Below are 6,700 nucleotides of genomic sequence, written 5' to 3'. Positions count from 1 at the left end.
TATCCCCGCCTCCTGGCTGGTTTTGGTCGGCGTCGTGTCATAGCTGGGGGCGGAGTCGGCGTGGGGGAAAACAGTCAATGTAAACAATGTAAATGGATGGGGTTAACCCAGTATAGCCTGTGTAGAATCTGCTCGACAGAGCAAGTTATATAGAAAAACTGAGCCATATTGGGTCAGTTTGTCCGTACAGTATCTGTGACTGATAAACGACCCAACGGTATCAATGGCCAGAGGTGTCATTTTCTCATCAAAATACAGGTGCTGGTCATATAATTAGAATATCATCCAAAAGTTTATTTATTTCACTAATTCCATTCAAAAAGTGAAACTTGTATATTATATTAATTCATTAAACATACTGATATATTTCAAATGTTTATTTCTTTTAATTTTGATGATTATAACTGACAACTAAGGAAAATCCCAAATTCATTATCTCAGAAAATTAGAATATTTAAGACCAAAACAAAGAAAGGATTTTTAGAAATCTTGGCCAACTGAAAAGTATGAACATGAAAAGTATGAGCATGTACAGCACTCAAAACTTAGTTGGGGCTCCTTTTTCCTGAATTACTGCAGCAATGCGGCGTGGCATGGAGTCGATCAGTCTGTGGCACTGCTCAGGTGTTATGAGAGCCCAGGTTGCTCTGAAAGTGGCCTTCAGATCTTCTGCATTGTTGGGTCTGGCATATCGCATCTTCCTCTTCACAATACCCCATAGATTTTCTATGTGGTTAAGGTCAGGCGAGTTTGCTGGCCAATTAAGAACAGGGATACCATGGTCCTTAAACCAGGTATTGGTTGTTTTGGCACTGTGTGCAGGTGCCAAGTCCTGTTGGAAAATGAAATCTGCATGTCCATAAAGTTGGTCAGCAGCAGGAAGCATGAGGTGCTCTAAAACTTCCTGGTATACGGCTGCGTTGACCTTGGACCTCAGAAAACACAGTGGACCAACACCAGCAGATGACATGGCACCCCAAACCATCACTGACTGTGGAAACCTTACACTGGACCTCAAGCAACGTGGATTGTGTGTCTCTCCTCTCTTCCTCCAGACTCTGGGACCCTGATTTCCAAAGGAAATGCCAAATTTACTTTCATCAGAGAACATAACTTTGGACCACTCTGCAGCAGTCCAGTCCTTTTTGTCTGTAGCACAGGCGAGACGCTTCTGACACTATCTGTTGTTCAAGAGTGGCTTGACACAAGGAATGCGACAGCTGAAACCCATGTCTTGCATACGTCTGTGCATAGTGGTTCTTGAAGCACTGACTCCAGCTGCAGTCCACTTTTTGTGAATCTCCCCCACATTTTTGAATAGGTTTTGTTTCACAATCCTCTCCAGGGTGCGGTTATCCCTATTGCTTGTACACTTTTTTTACCACATCTTTTCCTTCCCTTCGCTAGGGATGGCAGACGCGAAACAGACGTTTCGGGGCTTTGCCGAGATCCCGAAGCGCAGATGTTTCGAAACACTGCTCCGAACTGTGATTCGAAACACCCATGTCACGTGACTATGGCTAAATGAAGCTTCAAAGTGTTTCATCAGGTGGCGCCTTCCGAAACTGCGTTGATTAAAGGGGGCGGGAACAAGCCACACAGTCACACATCTGTATAAACCTAATTCACCACAGTTTAAAAGTGAAGTAAATCCATCTTCACCTCATGGGTTTTTGTGAGAGGAGAGTGATTTTGTGATAGCAGTGATTTTGTGATAGCAGTGAGATTTATTGTGCGCTTTGGTTAGTTATATTTAGGCTAGATTTAAATTAGATATATTGACTGATAGGTATAGACAGTGACATATAGTTAGGATAGATATAGTGACACATTCATATAGGCTAAGTTAGATAGTGACAGATAGATAGCACAGCATAAGTTAGATATATAGAATTATATAGATATAGATTCATAGGTGATATATAGATAGATATATTAATAGAATATATAAAAATGGAGGCTGCACGCAAGAGATGCCGTACATCTGTGGTGTGGGAGCATTTCCATTTGGAAGCACCAAATAAAGTGAGATGTGTGTATTGTGATAGGCAGCTAGCCTTCTGCAACAATACATCATCCATGTATTTACATCATCCAAAAATATTTGTGCATGCCAGCAACAAGTGTCCCTTGTGAGAGGATTTTTTCAAAGGCTGGAGAAATTATATGTAAAAAAAGAAGTCAGGTGAGTCCTTCAACAGCAGAGCAATTCATATTTTTGAATAAAAATGTTTTGTGACAAATGTGACACATTGTGGCTTTATTTATTTTATTAATGTTCATTTTGTATAACAAACAAAATATATATAGTTCTTTACAATGACGAGGCTAGAGGTTACAAAACCAAGATCATGTAGTTGTCAGACAGATGTTAAATTTTTTTTTTTTTACATGGATAATTGTCAAGGTATTTCAGATCAACACATGGAAATGACCACTAGATGGCGCCGTAGAGACGGGTGTCAGATTGATTCGAAGCTTCGAAACAATATGACACATTTGCTTCAACTGCTTCAGTGCTTCACGAAGCCTCGGTCTGCCCATCACTACCCTTCGCCTCTCTATTAATGTGCTTGGACACAGAGCTCTGTGATCAGCCAGCCTCTTTTGCAATGACCTTTCGTGTCTTGCCCTCCTTGTGCAAGGTGTCAATGGTCGTCTTTTGGACAACTGTCAAGTCAGCAGTCTTCCCCATGATTGTGTAGCCTACAGAACTAGACTGAGAGACCATTTAAAGGCCTTTGCAGGTGTTTTGATTTAATTAGCTGATTAGAGTGTGGCACCAGGTGTCTTCAATATTGAAGCTTTTCACAATATTCTAATTTTCTGAGATACTGAATTTGGAATTTTCCTTAGTAGTGTCAGTTATAATCATCAAAATTAAAAGAAATAAACATTTGAAATATATCAGTCTGTGTGTAATGAATGAATATAAAAGTTTCACTTTTTGAATGGAATTAGTGAAATAAATCAACTTTTTGATGATATTCTAATTATGTGATCTGGAGATGGTGGTCCAGTGGGTTAAACCACTTAACTGATATGCAGAAGGTTACTGGTTCAATCCCAGCGGGCACCACTAGTGTGTCCTTGAGCAAGGCACTTTACTCCACGTTGCTCCAGGGGGATTGTCCCAGTAATAAGTGCACTGTAAGTCACTTTGGATAAAAGCGTCTGCAAATGCATAAATGTAATGTAAAATGAACAGCACCTGTACATGCAGCTCTGCCAACCCATAGGTGACATGCCTACTTCATAAATCACCCAGTCTTTCGATGAAGACGTTAATTCAGTGTTATTGAATTTAATGGATTAAAAGTATGTATTACATTTAACGTTTTAAAAAGACCATAAACGTGTCATGTGCTGTGAAATTGATATGTGGAGTTGACAATATGTTTTCAGTGTCACAATATTATTAGAATTACTGACAATAGTGACGTTTTTTTATTTACTTTTTTTATAGCAACCGTCTTCATCAAAAGACTGGGTGATTTATGAAGTAGCCTAGCTATTATGTCGTGTAATATTTGTTGGAGCAGCTGCATTTTGACGAGAACATTTACAAGTGTCGTACATTTGACATCATGAAACACCTTCCCATCATGAAATAAAGAAGACTTTTGAATGTTTTGTACATTAATAACCTTGCGCATTATGTGGGTATGTAATCGCTCATCGTGAGGGACTTGTTGGTGTGACAGCCCTCTTCAGGGATGTGAACATCTTGATCATAATTTAAAGGGCAATTCCTCTCTGTTCCCTCTGCAGATTCAGCATAAAATATCAGTGGCCAAATTAGGTAGCCTACTTCACTTTTTTTCACTTAATTTCCATAGTGATTTCCAAAATGTCATAGTCCAGACATGACTAATTAATCATCAAATTCATTGACTGTTTTCATTAATACATTTTATTATTAGCTTGTTGTACCCCCAGTGCACATTCAAATCTGCTCCATTAAAATGTGTTGCAACCATAGACTGTAAAAAGGTTGCAACAGGTTTTTTGTTGATTCATCACACATGCAGCCAATAAAAAAGCTCTTTTGAAAAAGATGTACTCTCTCCAACCATCCAAGAATAGATTAAGTTAGTAGCTGAAACCCTGTGCAGCACTTCTTTTATATACTATGACTGTAGTTTATGGTAGGCCTACTTTCTACTTACTGTAACAATGTAATTAAATATGCGTATTTAATTTGGAAAAATTATGTATAGTGAAGGACATTTTTATTATTTCTCATTATGATTCAAAATATTAACCGTTTTTTTATTATGCATTAAAGATACAAAGTATTAATGATAGTTTTATTATGCATTAAAATTGCTATAGATGTTGTTTGCTATGAATTGAATTACTGATGATGTTGATCTCTATATTTTACTTTACATAGGAGGTGTGAAAGATTGTGGTTGATATGTGTTGATGGTTTTATATGTCTGGTTATGGTACGGGGTGAAGTTGAGGTGAAACTGCTGGGGTGGGGGATTTCTAGGAAACTGCATAGCCACTTCTGAAGGAACTGAGAATGAACAAACAAAGATATAAAATGATATGTCTTATGATATGGAAAAATACCAGAGCTATGCTGTCTTTTGTGCATGTTTTATCCTTTTGATAAAGAATGCTACCTAGAGACTGGTGACGCTGTAAAACCCCCATTGGAGGAGACGATGCATGGGGATGGAAGATCAAGAATATAAATATGCATGAAAAAGTTGTGAAGGCATTCTGAACGGCCGAGATGCTGATCTTTGCTGTTCTGAATCCTGAGCTCAGATAACCTTTTTTACTCGTTGTTGTTATTCATAATAAATTAATACTTTTAATTGATAATTCGACTCCTGGCCGATCATTGAACTTGGGGTGGACTTTGGGGAGAAAATAAAAAAAGTCCAACAATAGTTGTGGCCAAAAGTATTAGCAGAGACATAAAGTTTGTGTTTTGCAATGTTTTCTGCTTCAGTTTTTTTAGATCCCAGAGAGACCAGTTGTATAGGTGTGTACTATGTATGAAACAACTTCACACACATTCCTTTCAACCACATAAGCCTCTGTATGGATGGTGTTCTCAACGCGTAGCAGAAAGATCCTAAGTACAGGCATTAGCTCTCTTTGGGTGGTGTTCCCGTTTATTATATAGGTATAAAAGGCATTCACATAAAATACTTCACACAGTGATAATTAATAAAGTGTTTTGTTGTGTTGTGCTTTCGGTGGAGTGGGGACTCACAGCTACGGTAAGAACCGTGTGTTCCCCGCCATCCACACCTTCCGTCACTGATAGCCACACCTGTAAATATACCTAACTCCCAGTGAAGTGCCACACCTAGTGCAATACTCCCCCAAGTGGCTAAAATAATCTAAAAAGTGACTATAAATGGCTCCTATACAGTATCATCATTTCTGATTGGAAGCACTTCTTCCCTCTTTTATAGCAATCAGTCTAACTAGTACTTTTTCACACTTTCCCATGACAGTTAGGAGACGTTAGAGATTACAGTTTGTAAAGTTTTAAATATGTGTATTTTTCTTACACAAACGCATCACTTCGCTTCAGAACGCCTTTATTAACCTCCTGGAGCCGTGTGGAGCACTTTTATGATAGATGCACTTTTATGGACTTCAAAACAGAAACAGCCATTCACTGCCATTATAAAGCTCGGAAGAGCCAGGGCATTTTTTAATATAACTCCGATTGTATTTGTCTGAAAGAAGAATGTCATATACACATAGGATGACATGAGGGCGAGTAAATAATGGGCTAATTTAAAATTTTGGGTAAACTATCCCTTAAGTTAGGGCAGTACTGGGTAACAGTGGGTGTAATCATACCTTCCCAGAAAGGTATCTGTTACAAGAGTTTGATGGAGGTAATAAATATACAAACTTTTTTTTGTCAAAGTAAATCAGTGGGCTAGGAAGATGGGCATAGAATAGAGCACCCAAGATGGCTATGCACTATTGGGTGCTGTCTTAACTAAATATTGAGCTTGATTTTCTTAAGGAAAAATATAAGTGGGAGGTGACATCAAGAATAGTGGAATATCTTACTTCAATGAGAGTATTATGATTGTTTTTATAGACGGATCTAGAGATCCAGTTAGTGGAAGAGCTGGATTTTGGGTGTATGTGGAGCAGCTAGGGTTGAAGATTGGCAGAAGCATTTCTAATGGAAGCTCTGTTCTTACTACTGAGTTAATGGCATGTCAATATAACTGTCAAAAGTACGGGCATGTGGCTATGGTGTGTCTAAGAAAAGATGCGCAAGATTTGGTGGGGGAGCATGATTATGGCAAATGTGGAGGAGATCACAGTGTTGCGTTTGGAGGATGTGCAGTTAGGAAAAAAGCTATCAAAGTGCAGAATGAGAGAGCTAAGAAAAACATATGCAGAACAGAGGCCGTTAAAGCGGCTGATGCAAACAATAAAGAGAAAGATGTACTTCTGAAGCACATTCGCTTATGGTTTCATTCTCACCTGTCATTCATACATATCACTTTACTGCAGAGCTTTTTGACATTTTCTGTAAACGATAGATATAGTGTTCATGTATTTTCAACTTCTTGTTGTCATCTTAAAGTGAAGGTAAAGTGAGGGCTGTAAAACACTTTTGTTTGTATTTGGATTGTATCTGAATGTGGGCATATTCAGAAACTGCCACACCTGTGTAAATACTAACCAACATTGTTTTCCT

This window comes from Gobio gobio, assembly GCF_949357685.1.
Source record: "Gobio gobio genome assembly, chromosome: 13".
NCBI lineage: Eukaryota > Metazoa > Chordata > Actinopteri > Cypriniformes > Gobionidae > Gobio > Gobio gobio.
Note: the sequence above shows the minus strand (reverse complement) of the source record.